Here is a 23,722-nt window from a genome sequence, read left to right as displayed (position 1 = left end):
TTGTTCTGTGATACAGCGGGTCACTACGACCTACTGTTTGATACATGGGGTCACTATCGAGAGCACCTGGCAATGACAACATTGTCCATATCTCCCGAAATCTCCGCTTGTGTACCAGATTAACGGACTCTTTTAAAAAAATCAATTAGCCAAGCCTTTTACACTTAACATGAATCCAACTGCTTCCTCTGTGCTGTTAAATTTAGGATCCACTCCCTTGGGACCACGGAAGTTAGCGCCTCTTGGCATTGACAAGAGAAGAGCCTTTATGGTTTGGCAATACAGTGAACCCTCGCCACTTCGCACTTCGACTTCCGCGGCTTCACTCTATCGCGGTTTTGGCGTCACAGCGCATGCTCTGTCATTACTGCCACTGATTGGCTCATACTGTACACGCTTGATGCCATAAATAATATAATAAATAATAAATGATCATTGTAACGTCCAAAATGTTTTACTGTATTTTCCCTTTTTCGTTGAATAAATTGGGTAATACGAGTGTCATGGTGACTTAAGGGTGTTTTTTCATGTCCTCTATGCTCTAACTACGAAAATATTTGATTTACAAATAAGGAATCCTACCTCGCGGAATTTCATTTATCACGGTAGGGTCTAGAACCGATTAACTGCGATAAACGAGGGTTCACTGTAAGCCAAAACCTAAACCCACTGCCATCAGGTTGATTCCAACCCATAGCAACCCTCTGTCAGAGTGTTTCCCAAAATGGGTGATGCTGCCCACCGGGGGAGGGTGCTGGCACGATGGGGGTGAGGACGGGCTGTCAAAACAGATGTCTCTACTTTATCCTGGATGATACGGTATAAGATAACTTTGTCAGGGGTGTGCTGAGTAATGTTTCTTTTTTTCTGAAAAGGAGCGGGTAGGTCAAAGAAGTTTCGGAACCTAGGTGCTCTGCAGGGTTTCTAAGACTGTAAAACTTTCTGAAGAAAAAAAAACCAACTTTCTGAAAGCAGACATCTTTCTCCTGTGGAGTGGCAGGTGAGTTTGCACCTGCCACCTGGGGGTTAGCAGCCCAGTGCCTAACCCACAGAGCCATCAGGGATAGTAGTTTAACTACAGTAGGTTGTAATTTAACCCAAGTAGGGTTTGATTTTTTAATGAATTTGTATTGAAAATTAAGTGGGGGTGGGTATATTTCAGACCATCAACTCTGCAGTCAATGGTTCAAACCACTCACCAACCTCCTTCTCGTACCCTTTTCACCCCTCCCCGTTTCTGTTCTCCCTCCTATGGACCTCCATCCTTCTTTTCACCCGAATCAATACTTGTTAATCTTTTAGACCATGGCTTCATCTTCCCACCCTTCCCTTCTCTCCCTTGGGAGACGTCAAAGGCTGTTCTCTTGTTATTCGTGTCTTAAGTCTTGGTATTGATCCTTAGAATAGTGGTCTTATACCATATATGACCTTTTGTGATTGATCAACTTCACTGGGTACTTTGGAGAAGAGAGTACTCCTCTTATCCTCTGGAAAACTCACACACACATACACACAGCATAATGGCCCTCTAATAGCAGTCCTCCTTGAAGTCCTTTTGTGCAGCATAATGTTCGAAGTGTTTTGTGATTGCACCATTGTTTTTAGCAATGCATAGTATTCCACTAGCATAGCATTTTAAATAGGACCCCTAGTAGTGCTGTTGGGTTAGCATTGGACAAGATCACACAAGAATAAATAAAATATTTGGAATTTTACGTGGTTTTTTTTTTAATTGCTTTTGATGTCATACTCATTACATGTCCTTGGAGTTTGTGAATTTATAACCATCCCCTGATAAATGATTATTAATTGCTTCTTTACTGAAATTGTACAGTTTTACCAAGTAGGTCTTCTTAGCTGGTAAAGTCTTTGTGTGTTGCCTTTAAATTTTATTATATTTGCTTCTCATTAGCATAGCTACCCTCTATCTATTGTTCTTAATAGGACCAGAGAACAAGTTCACTGTAGTCAAGCTGATGCTGACTCATAGTGCCCTAACAGAATGGGTCCCTATGAATGGGTAGAATGGCCCTTGTGAGTTTCCAAGACTAACTCTTTCCTGGAGTAGAAAGCATCGTTCTTAATATACATTTTAAGTATCTCTTGTATGCAAACACTGTGAATTAATTTTATCCTTGCTATGATTTGTTTGCTCATTGCCACAATTTATTGGTAGTGGGGGGAGTTAGGCAGGCTATTATTATGGTCTGTTTTTATTGTTACTGGTAGCTTCCACTATAACTTGGTATGAAAAATGCTTTTATTAATTTTGTGCCTAATGCTATGATTAATCTCAATATTGCCTTCAAACGGGGCTAAATGTATTTGACTGCAGCATACACAGGATTAATGACTAAGCCTGAGGCTCCTTGTTTTAATTTAACCAAATATACCCAGGTAAATCCCACTGAAGGAAGTTTAGGGAATTGCACTGAAGGTTATGTGAAAGTATAACTAGAGAACCCTAAAAACAAAACCTAACTCCATCCTATTTTTAGATGACCCTGGAATCCATGTCAAATTTTTAATCTAGTCTTTTTCTGACAGTTAATTCTCTAACTTCTGTGCTGACTTAAACTCTCTACACTCAAGAAAACATTGTTCTTCTCCCTGGTCTGTCAGATGCTATGCCCAGTCACAAGCCATTTCCACAGGGAAATGCTCAACAGATGCAGGATGTAATAGCCTATGCCCAAAGGTCTTCATGCACAACATTGATAAATCTCCTATACACTGGATTCCCAGGAACAAATATGTTTGAGTATTCGTATACTCAACTTTTTGAAGAAGCGTAATACTGTTTTCCACAGTGGTTGTACCGTTTGTTTTATCGTCCCACCAGCAGTTTGTTAGCATTCCAATCTCTCTACACTCCCACCAACATTTGCTGTTTTGTCTTTAACTTAACTATTAAAGCTGGGGTGAGCTGATGTACCTCATTGCTTTTTAATTTTCAAGAAGCCTTTTGAAGTAGTTAGTTTATTGAACCAACCTGGATGATAAACACATGAGGGGTTAATTGAAGGCCAGAGGGATAAATGGCTCAGTGAGCCTCGCCTTTCGAGTTCTCGGGTCTCTTGCTTTCTGGTGGTCGGACCAGGGTGCAGCTGCCTTAGCCAGTTCTCTGCTTTAGCTGGCAAGGCTCACTTCCTGCAAGACATCCCCAAGGAGAAGCCACATGGACCTACCCCGATGCAGCCCTGGGTGCTGGAGCAACTGTGTGGAGACCAGGGCTAGCGCTGAGATGCTTACACATTCACTGACTCAGCTTTCCTCCTGCAGTCGGCATCATAGTGTGTGTTTTGTGAGATGGAGGAGGACTTTGTGGATTGGTGTTGGACATATGGGTTAATGTTGGACTTGTGGACTTGGGCAGCACTGGGTTGGGATGTTTTCTTGATGTGCACTTACCCTTTATATAAAACTCTCTTATACATGAGTTTCTGTGGATTTGTTTCTCTAAAATACCCAGAATAACACACCTTTGTAACAGATTTACTCAATGTAGTACATGGTTTGATTTATGGGTACTGCTTCCACAGAAAGGAGGCCTGGTGGCATAGTGGATTATGCACTGGGCTGATAACCACAAGGTCAGCAGTTGCAAACTATCAGCCACTCCACTGGAGTACGTTAAGGCTTCCTGCTCACATGAAGGTTTACAGCATCGGAAACTCACAGAGCAGTTGTAAGAATTGATTCCACAGCAAGGAGTTTGGTTGGGGACTCCACGAGCACTGGTTATGGATCCACGAAAAATTAAATCCTTGACCACTTCAATCGTTTCTCCATTTATAATGATGCTGTCTACTGGTCCAGTTGTGAGGATTGTTTTTATATTGAATTGTAATCCATGCTGAAAACGACTTTAATCTTTGATCTTCATTAGTGTTCCAAGTCCTCTAGGCTTTCGGCAAGGTTGTGCTACATCTGTGTATCATAGGTAGTTCTTGAGCCTTCCTTCAATCCTGATGCTGTGTTCTTCTTATAGTCTAGCGTCTCAGATTATTCGCTGAGCAAATAGATTGAATAAGTATGGTGAAAGGATACAACTCTGACACACAGATTTAAAAAAATACTTAACCATACAGTATCCCCTTGTTCTGCTCAAAAACGGACTGTTGGTTTACTTATACATTCTACGTAAGCACAATTGTGTTCTGGTGGTCCCATTCTTCACAGTGGTATCCATAGTTTGTTATAATACACAGGCAAATGTATTTGCATAATCAGTAGCACAAGTTGACACCTTTCTAGTGTTCTCTGCTTTCAGCCAAAATCCATTTGAGGTCAACAATGATTCTTTCATTCCACATCCTTTTCTGAATTAAGCTTGAATTTTTGGCAGCTCCTTGTTGGTGTACTACTGTAGCTATTTTCAAATTACTTGTATATACTATGAATGATATTCTTCTGCAGTTTTCACATTCTGTTGGCTCCCTTTGGAATGGGCACAAATCATGAAGATGGAGAGTGTAGGCTTGTCTAACTTTGACTTGTCCCAGGTTTTCTTCTTTGGCTAGCCAGAGGTCAAATACAGCCATGCAGTTTACTGGGTTGTTTTCTGGGAAGGACATGGGAAGTGAAGGTTTTGATTCCTAGATATATTGTCTTTAGTTATTCCTAACTGAAATGGCACATACAAAGGTAATGGATGTAAATGACCCCTTTAACTTTTCTGAGGCCATGCTGCTTAGTCAAATGACTGATAGGCCTGACCCTGGCAAATGCAGTCAGAGGCCTAAGGCCATATTGCATATGCATGGGATAGTTTAGCTAAGGGTTGAATTTGGCTATTGTAAGGATGTGTTTATGATCTGGCTATACTAAGATTATCTTGTATTTCTTCCTAATATTATTGATATAATGTAAAACAGAAATGATTATTTGTTAGTATGACTAGAGAGATTGTAAGCTCACTGCCTTCAGCCATTAAATTGGATCTGTTGAGTGGGTTAGTAAGGAATGCCTGCAAAGAAGGCTTAGAAAAGGTAAGTCCCATCCAGTGCTTGAGTGATCAGCATATTTGCATTTGAAAAGACTTGCCTAGAGAGCTGTTGGCAGACTTAAAAAAAAAAAAAGAGGAGCCATTTGGCCTTTTTGAATTTTGAGCTACATTAAAGGGAGCCAGAGCCTGCAATGCTCGCTAGGTGACCACATGGATCTATCTACATGTTGAGTGGAAGTGGGAGAGAAATGCAGCAATAGACAGGTTGAGTCTGGCCACTGACACCTGTGGATCTAGTTCACTGGCACTATAGAGGAGAGTGTGTTGGCTAATCTGAAATTTAAAGAGTTGAGCGGAATCTGAGCCTATGATATGACCTCGCCCAAGGGGGTTAAGTTGAGAGTTTGTGAAGAGGCCCATGGTCAAAAGGCGAGCTGGCCAATGGGCACTTGGTGAGGCGAAGTGAGGCAGCCCATATGGAGTCGCTAGAACCTGAGATTTTTGAGCCTGTGAAATAGTGCAAATTGCTGCTGACTTTATTGACGGCCTGTCTGATTTGACTTTGCTTATGGATGTGGACTCCCTGGAATGAAGAATCTCCACATCAAAGAATATGCTTGTTTCCTCAGAACACCGAGTTGATATAAATGGGCAGTACAGAAATTGGACATCCAAAATGGGGGTGCAGGATAAAGGTATGGAGTAGCTGGCTTACAAACGTTCATGGGTGGGGGAAGATGTTGATAGAATTACTGGATTATGGTGTAGGTGTTCACATAACTGCAATTGTTAGACTTAGAATATTTTCATCTTGTATACTTATAGAATATTATGTTTATATGGGGCTGGCACATTTTAAGTCGTATGCATTTTAGTTTTATTCTGTTAGGCACAAACATGATTTTATTCTTGTTTGGTTTAAAAATTATGTCTAAAGAGTTGTGTAAAGGTGTCAAGTTGACAAGGGGTGGTCTGTGGTACATAATTCATGTCAACTTGAAGATATATAAAAGTCTAGGGGTGCAGTTTAGCCTGTCAATCCGGTCACACAGAGCCTGATGAACTCATGTGGAGGGATAACAGATAGATAGCTCGCTGGAGGCCAGTTCCCCCACCTCTCTTTCCCTCTGCCGTCACCTTCCAGCTGCTGGCTAACCCAAGTTGCTGCCAGACCCTATGCTGTTACCACTGCCATTGGACCTACACAACTTTTCACCCACCAGCTTGTGATATTCCTGCATTCTGCATCATTGGATGCAGTTGCGTGAGTCTGAAGAGGGACTCGTATTGGACTTAAGGACTCGAGTTGGACTGAATTGGGATGTTTTCCTGATATGTGTTACTTCTTGATATACGGGTCTCTTTTTGCGCTTGTGTGGTAGTTACCTAATTTCATGTCAACTTGATCTGTAAAAGTGTAGGGGTGGAGTCTAGCCTGTCAATCAGGTCACAGCCTGATGGTACCTCCTTGTGGTGTGGCCTCATAAGGAGGGTCCTGGGAACCTCCCCCTCCTCTCTGAGACCTGCCAGGGCCCTAGAGATGCATCCACAGCTATTGGATCCACAAGACTTTGCACCCACTGGACGATGATATTCCTGCATTCAGCATCATTGCTTGTGACTACATTAGTCTGAAGAGGGACTTATGCACTAGTATTGGGCTTATAGACTTGAATTGGACTGGGCTGGGACTTTTCTGCGGTATATAATTACTTCTTGATATAACGTTATTTCTTACACACATGTGATTGTCACAAGGTTTCTATCTCTAGTCAACCCTGCCTAAACCAATGAGTGTCCCTGGTTTTGTTTCTCAAGTCAAATCTGGCCCTAACACAATGAATGTTGACTCTGTCATTCTTGGTGTGTTATACTGGGTTGTCCAGAGAAAACAAATCAGTGACATTTATCTATGTACAAAGAATAACTTTATACCAAGAAGTAATTTCATATCAGGAAGATATCCCATCTTAATCCATTTAAAAGTCCCTAAGTTCAAAGCTAGCTGGGGCCCTCTTGAGATTCATGTAGCTGCAGGCAAATGATGCAGAAAGACCAAAGTGGGAAACAGAGAGACAGCATAGGCTGGTGGGTGCAGGGTAGTGTGATCCAAGGTCACTGGAAACATGGCATGGTGCTGACAGCTCTCAGGGTCAGGTAGTTCACATGAGCTGGTCCCTGGAGGGGCAATCCCATAGAGTCCCAGTAAGGAAGAAGGTGAAGGGCAAAAGATGGAGGAAGCTTGTTCTCAAGTTCTCTCTTATAAAAAGGGCACATACCCCGGGAAGCATCATCAGGCTGATTGATAGGTTGGACTCTACAAATGTAAGTTGACATAAAATCTAATTTACACACTTGGCATAGGAAACCATTGATTGTCCATTTCAAAATGGCCAATACCATTCCATTTCAGCTCACGAACAGCTAGGATAGCAACTTTTATGTGTTCCAATTCATTTTTGACAACTTTCTAATTTCCCTAGATTCTTACCTAGCAACTGTGCATGTATCTATATTAATGGATACCTACAGCTATTTCTTCTCATTTTGAGCTGTACCCCTTCAGCCAGTGGGGATCCTGAAAACTTCGCTCCATCTATATCCTTAAAATCAACTCTACTTTGAGGAACCATCTCTTTCCCCGTCTCCCAAGTTGAAGGGCTTATCTTCTAGCACTGTATCAGAAAATGTTTCACTACTATTCATGTGGCTCATCCCACAGAAGTGGAACACCAATTCTTCCTTCAGGTTAAAATTAGCAAGCCCCATAGTGGGGGTGGGGGCGCTATGGAAGTTAGGCCATCTTCAGCAAGCTGAAAAAGGTGAGATGTCAAATCCTTCAAGTGTCTATAAAGAGGCTGGGCCATAAAGAAAAATTTGGCATCTAAGTTTTACAATAACTACAAAGTCTTAAGAATCTTAAAAAAAAAAAAGAATCGTAAAAAAAAAATTGGTAGCCATAATAGTACCATTATGATAGTTTCTTTTCTGCAGGGGTCAATAGTGATTCCTTCCGCTGAGATTACTGATCCTAGATATCTTGGTATGACCGTGTTTATGAGGAGCCCTGGGTACGTGTGGGCCAGCTAACCACAGTCCACAATCCAAGACCATTAGCTGCTCTGCAGGAGGAAGAAGGGGCTTTCTGCGCCAGTAAAGCGCTCCAGTCTCGGGTCTTACGAAAGAGGCAGTTCGACTCTGTGCTGTGGGGTCACTGAATCACATCAACCGGAGGGCAGTGAGTTTGGTTTTTCTGAGAAACTGTCAGAAGGTTGAGCCAATTTACATTTTCTCTGTAGAGCAGCTTATCTCCTCTGGCAGCTAAATGTTGGAAGAACAGCTAGACACTGTCAACAGATTTGTTACGAATTAGAGCATACCAACAGGCTATCCGCATACTGCAATGAGGTGGCCCTGGGAGTACATTGTAAGGGTTGCAAGTTTCTATGCAAATTTGCATACAGATTTGAGAAAAATATATGGGAGATTCTGTAAAACTCTAGGGACAGAAACCTTTTTTCTGTCCAAGGCCATTTAGATATACAGTGAACCCTCGCCACTTCGCGCTTCGACTTCCACGGCTTCACTCTATCGCGGTTTTTGCGTAACAGCGCATGCTCTGTCATTACTGCCACTGATTGGCTCATACTGTACACGCTTCTGTCTGCATCGCTACGTATCGGAGCTACGTATCAGATGCATTTTTGCTTTTGTACAGTGTACTGTAATTGTTTGCGATTTTTAAGAAATGTTATCTAAGCCCTATGATGGCTCCTAAATGAGCTGCTTCTTCTAAGCCTTCTGACAATAAAAATAAGCGCCAGAGGAAGATGCTCACCATCCAGGAAAAGGTAAAACTTTTGGATATGATCAAAGATGGCAAGAAAATCGTGGAGGTTGCACGCCATTGATTACAGTATTTATAAGAACTATGTATAATAATACTGTATGTGAAATATGTAATACTGTAAACTAGATGCCATAAGTAATATAATAAATAAGAAATGATTATTGTAACGTCCAAAAGGTTTTACTGTATTTTCCCTTTTTCGTTTAATAAATTGGGTAATACGAGTGTAATGGTGACTAAAGGGTGTTTTTTCATGTCCTCTATGCTCTAACTACGAAAATATTTGATTTACAAATAAGGAATCCTACTTCGCGGAATTTCATTTATCACGGTAGGATCTAGAACCGATTAACCGCGATAAACGAGGGTTCACTGTAGTATCATTCTTGTGCATTTGGTCAAACAATTAACTAACTCATCCCTAATGTGATGAGTAGACTAGCTTCTCTTAGGTGAGGCATGTGTTTGCTGGTACTGATGATTCTGAGGACCGATATGGGCTATCATAGTGGGTGTCATAGTGGGTTACTCATTGGGCTGCAAACCACAAGATCAGCAGTTCGAAACCACCAGTTTCTCCTTGGTTGAAAGATAAGGCTTTTTAACTCCCGTTAAGTCTTCGAAACTTACAGGAGAAGTTCTATCTTGTCCTATAGGGTTGCCACAAGCCAGAATCACCTCATTGGCATTGTTTGGTTTGAAGTAAAGGTTTAGAAGTGTTCATTTGACTTTTCGTAGGGTCTTCTGGGGGGACAAATGGAACTGATATCCATGATCATTGCAGCCCAAATAGTTTCAGGAACTCAAGAAAGTTTGTTCACAAAGGTAGAACAAGGGAAGTTTGTTGAGTTCATTGAGCTTCTAGGATGATGGGTACAAATATCTTCCTCTGGCTTCCTCTCTTCTCTGTTTCTCGTGAAGTTATAAAAACACCCCGTCTTTATTAGAATGTTACAATTCCATTGGAACAAAGGTCCCTTCCAATGAAATGTACGGGTGGATCTTCACTAACAAGAGAGGGCAGTTGTCTGTAATGAAGGCACATAGGAATAGGTTGGTGATGGGTTACACTTTGTTCTTGATTTGTCACCCCCACCATGTCAGAGACCCTTGCACTCTGGTGTAGAGGCTTTTGGAAGACCGTGGGGTTAAGAGCTGAAAGAATGGCACCCATGTCCATTAAAATTTTGCAAGGTTATCCATTCATCTAAATAGTGGTTTCTCCTTGGGAATTTAGTGCTACTACTGAGGTTTAAAAAAAAACCCTGTGCTTCCTGGTGCCTTTTCATTTGGTGTAATATATGCTATGAAAGTAGATCCTATGAAAGGTACTCGTTCTTCAAAAGCCCAGTCATGTTTTAGTTTTCATTGTTTACAGTAGAAGCCCACAATAGGAGATGGGCTCAGCGATTCAGTTGCTTCCTGCAGGATAAAGGTCGCTTTGCCTCTGGGTTTGGTGCCGTCATAATCACAAAGCAGTTAAGGAGTTTAGTTTGCTCCACCTGTGTAACCACCGCTTTCTTGTTATTAGCAGCTTCCTTCATCTTAAATTTCAGGTAACTTTCCTGATGGTTGCCCCTACTTGCCTGATGGTTGTTGTTTTTTTTTAAGCTCCAAAATGATGTGCTTTACCTGGGAGCCCTTAGCTTTCAATTTTCTGCAGAAAATGGTGAGTTTTCCTAGGTGCAACTCTTAGGCATCGATGGCTCAGTAATCGATGCTCAGTAATGGCATGCCACTGTTCATTGTGTGAAACAGCCAATGGGTCATATGGATTACCCATGCAAGCTGCTGAAGTGCTCAGGAAAGATCCAGCCTGATCTTTTGACATGGCATTCCTCATTTTACCAGGCGACGCGTGTTTCTTAAACATAAAAACCTGTGTGATTCCTTAATTTGTATAGTACCAAGATAAAGCAGATTTCAGCTGTACTGAAAAATTTGGTCACTAGGTGTCAGTACAGTCAAGTCTAACTTGGTTTACCCCAGAACCCCATCCTCATGATGACCTGCAAATAGACGGAAATGCCTAAGCCAAAAGGAAAGAACTTTATAACAAACCTGAATTCTAAGTTTTTAACTAAAATAAAAATAAAACCTTCAAATGCAGCAATGTGGAGTCTTTGGGGTTCAAAGGAATTTACCTCAAATTGCCTATGTGACCCAAGGGGGCAGCGGGAGCGGCTTGGTACCATATAAGTGCTGGGTCAAAAAACTCTGATGCAGTCAGTCAGCGATGAGATGCTGTTGAAATTTACCGTAGAATAAGGTGACCAGATTTAAAGCGGGACACCATTGAGTGTGTGTGTGTGTGGGGGAATTTTGATTAAAAATTTGGTCTATGTGGATCAAATAGACCGTTCCTTAGCTTGTCGTGCATTCTTTCAAAAAATCGGGCCTTTTTTAAAAACGCAAAAAATTGGGACTGTCCCGCCAAAAGTGGGGACGTCTGGTCACCTTACGTAGAAGCAAGTCAAAGAGTGTGACCCCCAAAGATAAAGGCAGTTTCTCATTCAGAAAGTTTGGAGGCATTTCTGGGTAGATTTGAACTTTTAATTTTTGGTTAGCAGCCCACCTGAGTCTATTGCTTGCACCTTCTGGGACTTCAAGAGCTACCAAAGATCATAATGGTGGCACAGGGGCGGAAAACATTTTGTACCGCTTATACATAAGGTTGCCATGAGTCAGAGGTAACCAACAATAACAATTGTGAAGTTCGCTTCTTTCCATTTAAAGTAGCCGGGCACCTTTGGCTGGCTTCTCTAGATAAGCAGTGCCAGCGAAGCTTAATACATACATCCATGAGGTGTGCCATGCTTGTTGCTAAATTGTTGTGTTGTGCTAGGCTTGGTGTACTTTATTTGGATGACATCAACACAACCCCTGATGGGGCAAAAGGTTTGTGCTCCGTGATGATTAAGGTTGGCGGTTCAAACTCATCCAGTTGCATTGTGGAAGAAAATTCTAGCAAATGATTTCCAAAATGATTACAGCCACGGAAAGCCCTCTGTAGCAGTCCTGTTCTACCTGGGGCCACCAGGAGTTTGAGCAGACTCAAGAATAGGCAATGAGTTTGGATTGCTGCTGTGATCATCACTGTCAACATTTGTTCCAGAAAACCGCGACCCTCATTGAATGTCAGTTTGCTTTTTTCTCTTATGTACACCCAAATAGCCGAGCACCTTTGAAGAAAGTCAAGCAATAAGGCGGGCTGGAGGCATCATTCATTTTTTATAATCACCAGCCCCAAACAGTTCCTCAACAGTGACTGACATCTAAGTTGCTCTGGTCAATTTCTCTTAATGCCATTCCCAAGTCATCTCTTATTTTCTTTAAACATTTCACCTCCCATCAGCCTTAGCGAATGCCTTCATTTTCTATTTAACGGAGGAAGGAAAAACAAACACGCCCAAAAACTCATCACACGAACTGCCTCCTACTCTTTCAAGCCTGTGATTCCAACACCTTGATCACATCCCATTCACTTCTGCTGTTACGGTAAAATTGCCACACTTCCTAAGTAGGCAACTGGATAGCTAATCTCACTGCCATTGAATCAACTCTGACTCATAGCAACCCTATAGCACAAGGTAGAACTGCGCCCCTTGTTTCCGAGCCTCTGACTATATACATATTCACAATAGATGTTTATTTTAAGTGGTACATCTGCAGCTCAGGATAGGTTTTGAATTATACATTTCTGGCTGAACCAACTTCATGGAAATATTCCGAGGACAGCTGCACACACACATCTCAATGCCAGGATCATTACTCTGCCCATTCCTCTTTCCCCAATCACTTCTTTCAGATAGGATTCCAGCTAGAATATATCCTCCTGGTATTTTGTCCTCTGCTCTTTAGGCAAGATCTGTTGCCTCCTAGGTAATCCAAGGCTTCTAATGGGAAACATCCGGTCACTAGAAAGGTTTTCAGGAACCTTCTTATGACTTGACGTCTTTGTTCCTGTGTATCATGTCATCTCACATTCACCTGAGTTCACTGAACCCTGCAGCATTGTAATACCATTTGCCAATGCCATCCAGCCACCGGCTGCGGCTGCAACGGTAGACTTGCTCACCATTTTGCCCCAAGATGGTGAACTCTTTACAGGCTTAAAAAACCTGTTTCTCCAGCAGAGCAGCCAGCAGTTCCAAAGTGCTGACCTAATAGTGTTTAGCAGCTCAATGCATAACCTATTGGGTCATAAGGCCTCCTATGGATGCCTCAAAAACAATTAGAATGGATCTCCCCTTACGTAACTTCAAACCTGGTCCTCCTTTCACCTTTCAGTCTCAGTAAATGGCACTAGTAATCCGTGCATGTGCCCAGGCTCTGATTTCACCCTCCCTAACACCCCAGGGTCACACTCTTAATCACCCAGTGCTGCTGTAATCCCAACATCACAAACGGGTGGCCTTAAAGCACAGCAAATGTTTTCTTGCAGTTTTGGAGGCTGAAGGTCCCAATCAAGGTCTCTGTCCTGGGCGTTCTTTCCTTGTTAGGAACCCTGGCTCTTGCGTGACCTGTGGGCAATGCCTAGCATGGCGGCTAGCTCCCCGTGTTCACATTGTGGTCTATTCTGCTCTTTGTATAGCTCAGGTGCCATTGGGCTTAGGATCTACCCTCAGGTCGAATGTGGCCTTATTCACATAGCAAGAGAAATGAGTTTACAAACAGGATCATATCCATACGTAGGACCGGGAATTCAATGTATATTGGGGGGACACAATTCAAGTCAGAACATCATCCATTAGCCATCTTCCCTATGGCTCCACAACCCGTCCTTCATCAAGTCTTACCTGGATAACAGCTTTTTCTTCTATTCTGTAGCAAGAGGGAACTTTTAAAATATGCCTGATCTCCTCATCCTCCTTACCTAAGATTCCCAATGTAACTAGAATGCAATTCAAACTCTTCTTAGGGACTCTCACCCTTGCTGTGCCTACGACACAGCAGAAATGCTGACCAATTCTGCTGAGAAGCCAAGCTTGTTCCTCTCAGGACCTTTCACACTCTGGCCCCCTCACCCCCAGATCTTCAAAGAACCCCAAACTCCCAACTCATTGCCATCAAACAGACGCCGACTCATAGGGACCCTAGAAAGACAGGGTAAAAGAGCTCCGGTGGGCTTCCACGGCTCTAACTCGTTATTTTTTTTCAAGTTTGTAATTCTTCACAGGAGCGCCTCATTTTTCTCCCGTGGAGCTGCTGGTAGTTTTGAACTGCTGACCTTGCAGTTAGCAGCCCAAAGAGTAGCCACTACACCACCAGGGTTCCTTTCAAAGGCCTAGCTGTGCTCTCTGCATCATTCACAAATGTCATCTCAGACAGGCTTTATCTGACCACTGTACATCATGAGAATTCCTAGTACTTGAGTTAGTTTATTGTGCCAACCTGGCCGATAGACATGATGTGGAGTTAATTGAAGGGCGGAGGGATAAATGGCTTGGTAAGCCTCGCCTTTGGAGTTCTCGGGTCTCTTGCTTTCTGACGGTCGGGCCAGGGTGGAGCTGCCTTGGCCAGTTCCCTGTTTCAGCTGGCAAGGCTCATTTCCTGCAAGACATCCCTGAGGAGAAGCCACATGGACCTACCCCGGTGCAGCCCTGGGTGCTGGAGCAGCCGTGTGGAGACCCCTGCCAGCGCCGAGATGCTTACACGTTCACTGACTTGGCTTTCCTCCTGCAGTTGACATTGTGTCTGTTTTGTGAGATGGAGGAGGACTTTGTGGATTGGCATTGGACCTATGGGTTAATGTTGGACTTGTGCGCTTAGGCAGCGCTGGGTTGGGATGTTTCCTTGGTGCACACTTAACCTTTATATAAAACTCTCTTATACATGAGTTGCTGTGGATTTCTCTAAAGTACCTCAACTAACACAGTACTTTTCCCACTTCGTCATTCCTTATAGTATTTTCAAAGAAATTATTTTATTCCTTTACAAATTCATTGCTAGTCTTTTGCCACTAGAATATAAGTGCCCCAATACTAAGGGGTGTGTCTCGTTTGTTTGAGGGGTCTTCAAGAAGTTCATGGGAAAAGTTTATTGCGAAAAAAGCTGCATGAATTTTCATTCCCCCCCCCCACACACATTAAACTGGTACAGACTTTTTATAACATATCTGAACAGAATCAAGTTTGAGGCACCAAGGATAAGACATCAACTCAAAAGAGCCCCTTTCAGAAGCAACGTGGATTCTGCTAAAATTGAAGCAAGAACAGACATAAAACTTAAGGTGAAGCTTGTGTAGAATAGTGAAATCAATGATGCTTTACAGAAAGTTTAGGGGGTCAATGGCCCCAGGAAATCAGCAATTTGAAAATGGATGACTTGTTTTAAAGTTGATGTTGAAGAGGAAGCCTGCAGTGGCAGATCAATCACCATCAAGTTTCAAGAAAAGTTCATTTTGGTTTTGTGCCCTAATTAAAAAGATTGACGATTAATTGCAGAAACAAGCCAAAACCATCCACGGGTTGGCCCAGCTTACAATTTGGACTGAAAAATGACAGTCAAGCAATCTTTCTGCCCCATGAGCGCCACGACTATTGTCTGTATCAGCTGCGCACAAGAATAAAGCTTTCAAAGATCCCATCACATTTCTTCAAAGACTGTAACAGAAGATGACACTTGGCTTGACTAATAAGTTCCTGCACAATCAGAGCAATGGTGGACGTAATCTAGTCCAAGCAAACGTGGACTAGACTGATCAGGAGAAGAGATCATGGCAAGTTTTTTGGAATGCTTAAAAGAGCAAACCTTCTTCACTTTGAGGACTAGATCGTGTGCCTCGCCCCAAGCCAAAATATTTTCAATGAATGAACAAGGAAGACGGAAGAATTTATGCATCTGATTTCTGGCATTGCAAAGACTAACGTTCCACGGGGTGCCAAGAACAAACAAATCTGTTTTGGAGGAAGTACCTCCCGAATGCTCCTTCGAAGAGGATGGGGCGCTTTCTTATGCACGTTGGAGAAGTTATTAGGGGCGAGGAGTCCCCGGAAAAGGACGTCATGCTTGGTAGAGGGTCAGAGAAAAAAGGCAGAGCCTTCCGGAGATGGATTGACCCAGTAACTGCAACAGCTGGTCTAACCGTGATCATGGCTGTTTCATTCTGTGGTACACAGGGTCACGATGAGTTGGAGCCAAAGACACACGACAGGACACTTGGGTGTTAATTTTCTGAAGGCTCACAGATAACTTCTGCTTAATGTAAGCGTGCTTTGAGAAAGTGAGCCAAAGCTCTAGCAGAAAAACTCGCAGGAAACTATGACCCGAGTCCTTCACGATGAAACTGCTCATTCCTCTCATCAGATAAGGGCACATTTGCAAGGTTTTTTGATGGGAAATCATTAGACCTTGCTAATAAAGGGCACCATTCTTCTTAATAATATAAAAAAGACTATTAACATAGTTAAAATTCCCAAGAACTTCAGGGCTTGGGGACTAAATGATTGGTATCATTTACAAAACTGCCTTGAACTTGATAGAGCCTACATTGAGAAACAGGTCTATATTTTTATCTTTTAATTATATTTCCACGAACCATTTTGAAGTCTCTTAATACTGCCGTTTCCCTGGCAGCTATTAGCATCTGACACATAACTAGTTTTTAAAAATTAGCTTAGGAGTATGATCACTCCCACCCATATACCCTGATTCCCTCTTCTCTTGTATATCCAACATCTTTTAAAATTGGATTTTCTACATACCACCCTTGGCTACCACCCTGTCACCCCCCCCTTCAGAATAAAATACTGTAGATTTGTATGAAAGGTGTCTGCATGAAAAGGCTGAGTAGATTCATTTCTTGCCCCTTACCCCCTACTTCTGACGGCTGATTTCTGCCCTCATTACCACACTACACAGCTCTAAGGTGACTCAGAGTCAGGACATTTTCTATCCTTACCCCATTCAGCTTCTTGGCAGATCATTAGGAAAACAAGTCTCTTTTCCCTTGATTATCCGAGGAAGCACCAGGATTGGCTATCTTCTTAACCATTTCTTCTGTTTCCTTTGCAAGCTCATCATATGCCCACTGAATGTTGAGACTTAACAACCTAGACCCATGCAGTCTCACCTTGATCTCGTCTCAGATAATCAAAACAGGTAAGAGGACTCAAATCTCTAGCCCATTCCTCTCTATCATGTCAACTGCCCTACATGGCAGGCACTTAGATTTTCAACTCGGCACACCCCAAACTACCCTCAACACTGTCCAGCTCCAACCTGTCATCTCATGTCACTTCCCGATTGCATGCTCTCAACCTCATCTTGCTTCTATTTGTGAGCTACTGTAGCCCATAACCCTCGAATTCATTCTTGACCCTTCCTTCCAACTCTGTACCTAAGACCTAACTTTTTAGTTGCCATACCTTTTGATCCTTCCATGGTCAAGCGGTTCCGCCATCTCTTGCCCCAGAGCTTCACACTGCAAGCAGTGAACCCCGTTAAGAACAAATATTACAACCCAAGAGGCAAGCGAATTTTGGGAATGATGAGGGCAACAAATGTATAGATGTGCTTTACACAATTGATCTATGTATTGTGATGAATTGTATGAGCCCCAATAAATTGATAAAAAAAAAGAACAAATATTACATAACCCCTTTTACTTAATGGCAATACTTATTTTCCATATTACAGTGAACCCTCGCCACTTCGCGCTTCGACTTCCGCGGCTTCACTCTATCGCGGTTTTTCCGTAACAGCACCCACTGCCTACACCCGCTCCTTCAGAGGAACAAGACGGTGACCCATCTGTAGAGTACATCCCTTAAGTCATTTCATAGGCTATTGATTACAGTATTTGTAAGAACTATGTATAATACTGTATGTGAAATATGTAATACTGTAAACTAGATGCCATAAATAATATAATAAATAATAAATGATCATTGTAACGTCCAAAATGTTTTACTGTATTTTCCCTTTTTCGTTTAATAAATTGGGTAATACGAGTGTAATGGTGACTAAAGGGTGCTTTTTCATGTCCTCTATGCTCTAACTACGAAAATATTTGATTTACAAATAAGGAATCCTACTTCGCGGAATTTCATTTATCACGGTAGGGTCTAGAACCGATTAACCGCGATAAACGAGGGTTCACTGTATATGATTTATGGGGTCTGGCCTCTGCCTACCTCTGAAGCCATCCCCACTCCATATCCTTCTCATTATCCTTTACCTGGCTATCCTTGTTTCTTTCCCTTCCTGAACTCCCTTTCTGGCTTTTGCAGGTTTTACTGTAATATGAAAATAGTAAGTCCTCATATTCAGAGTGGAAAAGTACAATTGGGTAAGTACTGGGTAAAGGACAGCCAATGTAAAAGGGAATTGGAGGCATTTACTTGATCACAAATCTGAGGACACTTGCAAAATAATTGAGACTAATCTCATTCACAGGACTAGTATACAGAGAACGGGCTGTTTCCACTGCCCCTTAATTCTAGTCATAGTAAATACTTTATTCTTGGGATCTGTGGAGTTCCATCAAGTTGACATGAACCAAGTTCAGGGAATTATTCCCTATAAGCAGGATACATTGCAATAGGAAGGAGCTCCAAAATGTTCATGGAAAGATGAAGTTAAAAATGAATAGACCTAAAACAAACAAACAAACAAAATGAACAGACCTTTTCCCATAAACTTTTTGGAACCCCCTCGTCCATGAGGTGTGCAGATTGAGGAAGGGAACTGATAAAAAAATCATCCGTTTCTTCTGTTCTCTGGAAACATCAAACTCTACACCCAATAAAAAACAGCAATAAAATGTCTTTTAAGAGAGGTGGCTCTGTTCAAGATTACAAAAGGGCTTTGTATATCATTTAAGCAATTCAAGAGGACACATCTTTGATTTCTACTCCACGAGGAGTATGTTTATGATTTGTTTCAAAAAGTCAACTTTATCTTTAAAGCATAATGCAACATGCATATTTCACTGTGTAAGCTGTAGGTTTATATTAGCATAAACGTTTTACTTTCCGTCAGGTGAAACAGCAGCCCTGAGCATGTGTCAGGTATACCTTGAACCTTCGCTCATTACTTGGCGCACAACTCTGAGTACGCCAGAATTAATCAGGGCTGACGGCAATTTGTTACAGAAGAGGGGTGTTGTAGGAGAGATTCCTCTGTACGGTGCACGTAACTCAATCATGGTTCCTCTGATTTTTAACAATTTTAATAGAGTTTCGTGATCAACCCAGAGAAAGCTAAACCATTCACCATTTAGCACGGTAGAGATTTGGTCCGAAGAACCCCTTTCCTTTATTGCTCTAGGACTGGCCTAATGGAAGGTTTTATTTAGTACTTAAAAACGTACGTTTTAAAAAATATTCCCTGGATATAGGACCAGTGGTGTGAGTGGCAAAACAGGGAGGGTAAAGGGAGAATGGGTAGGAAAGAGGGAACCGATTACATGGAACTGTGTGTGACCTCCTCCCTGGGGGACAGACAACCAAAAAGTGGATGAAGGGAGACGTCGGACAGGGCAAGATATGACAAAATACCCATTTATAAACTATCAAGGGCTCATGGGGGAGGGGGAGCGGGGAGGGAGGGGAAAAATGAGGACCTAATGTCGGGGGTTTAAATGGAGAGAAAATGTTTTGAGAAACGATGTCCAAATGCGCTTTACACAATTGATGTGTGTATGGATTGGGATAACAGTTGTATGAGCCCCTAATAAAATGTTAAATAAAAAAATAAAAGAAAAGAAAAGAAAAAAAAGAAAAAAAAATATTCCCTGGAATCTGGCCAAGGGTACTGGTTGGCCTTTCTGAGGTAAAGGGTGCTCGCAGCAGCTCCGGGGCCCTGTTGTTTCTCGCCTGCAGGGTCTTCTCTTGTTTTCAGTTCGCTCTTGCATCCATCCCGTTTCCCCCAAAATAAGAGTGTCTTATATTAATTTTTGCTCCCAAAGATGCGCTAGGTCTTGTTTTCAGGGGATGTCTTATTTTCCATGAAGATGAATGTGGTACATATTTCTTGCTTATTGTTTTATTAAAAGAGACCTCACACTTGCTGTCTGCTCCGCTGTGCCGCGGCCAACAGTAAGCTGGGGCGGCGCCGGCCCGCTACGGTCCAGAGTCACGGTAGCTTTGGGGGGCCTTATTTTCGGGGCTGTCTTACTTTCAGGGCAACAGGGTAATTTGTAGTATAGCTTCATTTCGTCTTAGGAGGGTGCTTGTTTCCCGCCTCCGTTTTCTGCGTTTGCTTCTGCACCATTAACTTTTAAATCACAGTTCTCCAGCTTCAGCTTGCCGATGACTTCTTTGGCTGGCTGGAGCTCTTTTGTCACGTTCTTGACATTGGTTGCTTTTCTGGCCGTTTCTTAAAGCCTGAAGCTCAAAGTCTTTCTTCAAAGTCTCCACCCCTGTTCCTAGAAAGGTCAGGTTTGACGGAGGCTGCCTTTTTGGCGTTCAAAAGCTTTTTGGCATTTTCTAATCATTCTTCGATTTGCTTGTATTTCTCGTTCAGTTCTTCCAGTTCTGCACTTCCAAGGGTCAGGCAAACTTTGGGCGCTGTTTTGCCCACCAGCTTCTTCCTCGGATCGCCCCCTCGGGGTCGGCATCTTCCAGGGGATGGCACTTTGGTACAAGGATGGGACCACGTGTGGTCTTACCACCGTCTTGGGTGCAGACAGCCAAGTGAGATGTTCCACAGGACATGGATCTTGTGACCTTCGGAATATTTATCTTTCTCTCTCTTAACTTCGGCCTTTGGGTTTGGAAATGGGGTTCTTCTCCCTTCACTGTTTTCCTCATGAAACTTCTGCCTGCCCAAATGGTAGCTCTCGTCCATTCTCCTGGTCTACAGTTACTGGTTTTGCGGGTCAGAGGAGCCTGACCTGGATAATCCGGGGCAGCGCCAAAAGACATCGGCATGGACGCCTTGTGTGTTCTGACAGCTTCCGATGCAGTTCTTGAGACAAACCTTATCTTTCCAAAGTCTCAATCCCATTCCATCCAGGAAGCATTTCGCTGTTTCCCCTCTCCGAACTTTGCTCGCACATCTCTTTTTGGACTCGATGTATTAAAACTTGGAACACAGTTTCTGACAGGAAGAATAGCTCTTTGAAGAGCGAGCTTTCGATTCCTCCGCTGTGGTGGATGCCTCACCATCCGTAGTCTGCCCTCCCACACTATTAAAAGATGTGTGAATATCTCCTTTTCAAACCAGTTACCTAGTTTTTACTACATCTTTTCACACTGATTTTATAGTGTCTTATTTTTTCAATATTGTTTAATTCAAGGGGCCATCTATCTATTAAATTAAAAACTGGTTGTGCTTCCTAAGGATGAAGTCAATTTCTCATACTACTTCAAGAAATGTTTTTTTAAACTGTGATTTCCTGGTCTAATGCTGGTTTAAGGAGCCCTGGTGGTGTAGGTGCTATGCTTTGGGCTGCGATCTGCAAGATCAGCAGTTCAAAGCCATCCGCTACTTAGCGGGAGAAAGACAGGGCTTTCTCCTCTCATTAACAGTTACAGTCACAGAAACCCAAAGGGGGCAGTTCTACCTTTTCCTATAGGTCCCATGAGTCAATACTGAATTGATGGCAGTTTAAAAAAAAAAAATGCTGACTTACCTGAGAATTTAAAACATCCTCAACTAAAAATGTCTGAAAATCACTACTACAGGGAAGTCAGCAGATTATGAATAATTTTGCCCCCTCCTGCCCCACAAAACCCTATTATGTAGCCACAGGATCATTTTAAGAGGGTGGCTATATTACCATTGTTAACTAAGCCACGTGCAATAGGTGGGACTCCCTACTGCCATTAGCTCTCACAGATGGGTGATTTGGGAAACGGCAAAGTCCGGCAATGATTTCTTCTAAAACTGAAAACGAGGAAACCACACACACATTTTCCCAAGGACTTTTTGAAGCCCCAGTACACACCGTTTCAGCTGTCCTAACTGAAGGTGAGGTAGTGGTCGAAAGGGGTGCCACTGGCATCTAGTGGGTACATGTCAGGGATACCACAGCACTCAAAAACACAGAGCCCCCACTTCTGCAACTAAGAACTACTCAGCCTACAAAGTCAGTAGGTGCATGCAGAGTTTAAGAAACTAGGATTTGAACTAATGTTAAGTTAGGGATTTGGGGGCAAATAGAGGGGCGAAGGATGTGACTAGGGTTGCATTCCTACATCTCCTTGCCAGAATATTTTGTCTTACAGACACAGGTTGTTTTCAGACTTATTCTGGAACTGTTTCGCAGCTGACTGATCAGGCCATTGATATGGTGGCTAACAGGTAGCACTCCTAGGGTTACATATAGGTCTTCATGCTCACCGCTTAATGTACACAACTAACCTCTGTTTTCCCTAAATAGGCTTACTGAAAACTCCTCAAATCAATGAGGGCTAGAAAATTCATAATTCACTCCAAGGCAACTGACATTGTGAAATCTCTTGTGCAAGAATGAACAAATCCCTTGAAAAGCACAGCATTTCTGAAGGAAATTATGGCAAAAGTATATATAGTACTATGACATTTATTTACTTATACACTGACTTCTTTCAAAAATAATCTAAAGCGGCATTGTACAAAAGTAAAAAGACTTGTATGCTCAAAAGTTTGGCTTTTCCTTTGTTGTTTCGGTTAGAGATCTCACTTTGAGCTGCAATCTGTGGAAGAGGCTGAAACTTTCAGGTTTATTTAAATTATGATATTTCATAGCTATGTTTTCAAGATTAGACAATAGTTTAAAAAGTTAAAGTTTTGTTTGTTTCAGGAAAGTCAACCACACCCCCTTTTCAAACAAACGGCCCCTTTCTAGGTGAGTGTATGTAAGTCTGGGACTCTGCACTCCTTATTATTTGTTACAAAATATTCCTAAAGCTAGCACTATTACTGGTCATCCAGTGCTGCTATGATAGGAAAGAGATAGCTATACGCCTTCACACAATGAAAGTGTGATTCTTGATCCACTTCCACTGTAGGTGATAGGTGAAAAATAATTCCAAATTTAACCAATCAGAAACAAAACTAAGCAATTTAGGTATTTTTTAAAATAAGTTTTTCAATGTTTTACCATATTTGATAGCAGCTTTTTTTATTGGTTACAAAACCTAAGCCCATATACAAAATTAGGAACACATTAAATGCCTCTTTTGAAAGAACGTTTTAGTCTTTTTAAACTGTTTTTTAAAAATGTCATTTTTAAACACTGTTTTGAAAACTTAAAATTGCAGCAATATACTTAAGTTTCCTTTATCTATGAAATGGTAAAATTTCAGTTCAAAACCCAATAAGGTCACAACACATTGAATCAAGCAAGTGCATACACAGGCCTGCATTACTTGATGATGCTAAGATTCATTAAGTTAGCTTGCACATGGAACACAAGATGAAATATGAATCATCAGAGTAGAGGCCTGACGTTAATCTCAATGTGTGCAAAATTTAAAAGGTAACTGTCAGTAAACATGGAGAGTCCAGAAGAAACCAAAGTAGAAGGGGCACAATTCACAACATCAAGAAGATTCGGACTTTGGGGGTTCACCGAAGTTTGTGACCTTAATTTGCTTTTAATTTTGTTTGTCCTACTTTTAGTGAATACCACGCCGTTTCAAATATTTAGACGATAGTGTCTGAATAGGATGCAGTTACCATATGAAGCTTTAACTCAAAATTTGGATAAAGAAAAAAAGGCACAATGAACTTCAACTCAATTTTATGTGCACAAGAGTTGAAAATTTGAGCCACCTTAAAGAGAAATTGATTCTAAAATTTATAAAACCTATAAATAATCAGAGGCCAAACCACTATATTAAAACAGATTCTCTAGCAAGTAAAAATCTTGCAGTTTAAACATACACTTGTATCCACTATAGATACAAGACAAAACTCACTCTTTAAAGTGGCTCCACCTTGGCAGATACATGTATTTTTAATGAACGCACACCCGCTATGTGCTGTGTATC

At 42.0% G+C, this 23,722-nt stretch overlaps 1 pseudogene; it reads right to left on the bottom strand.

The window, feature by feature from the left end:
• Positions 1–19,531: 19,531 nt before the first annotated feature.
• On the bottom strand, positions 19,532–21,141 carry LOC105979643 (annotated as a pseudogene).
• Positions 21,142–23,722: the final 2,581 nt, after the last annotated feature.

The sequence above is a fragment of the Echinops telfairi genome, unplaced genomic scaffold, assembly GCF_000313985.2.
Source record: "Echinops telfairi isolate 266 unplaced genomic scaffold, ASM31398v2 ScPeMD7_24;HRSCAF=84, whole genome shotgun sequence".
In the NCBI taxonomy this organism is placed as follows: Eukaryota; Metazoa; Chordata; class Mammalia; order Afrosoricida; family Tenrecidae; genus Echinops; species Echinops telfairi.
This window is presented reverse-complemented; position numbering and strand designations above follow the sequence as displayed.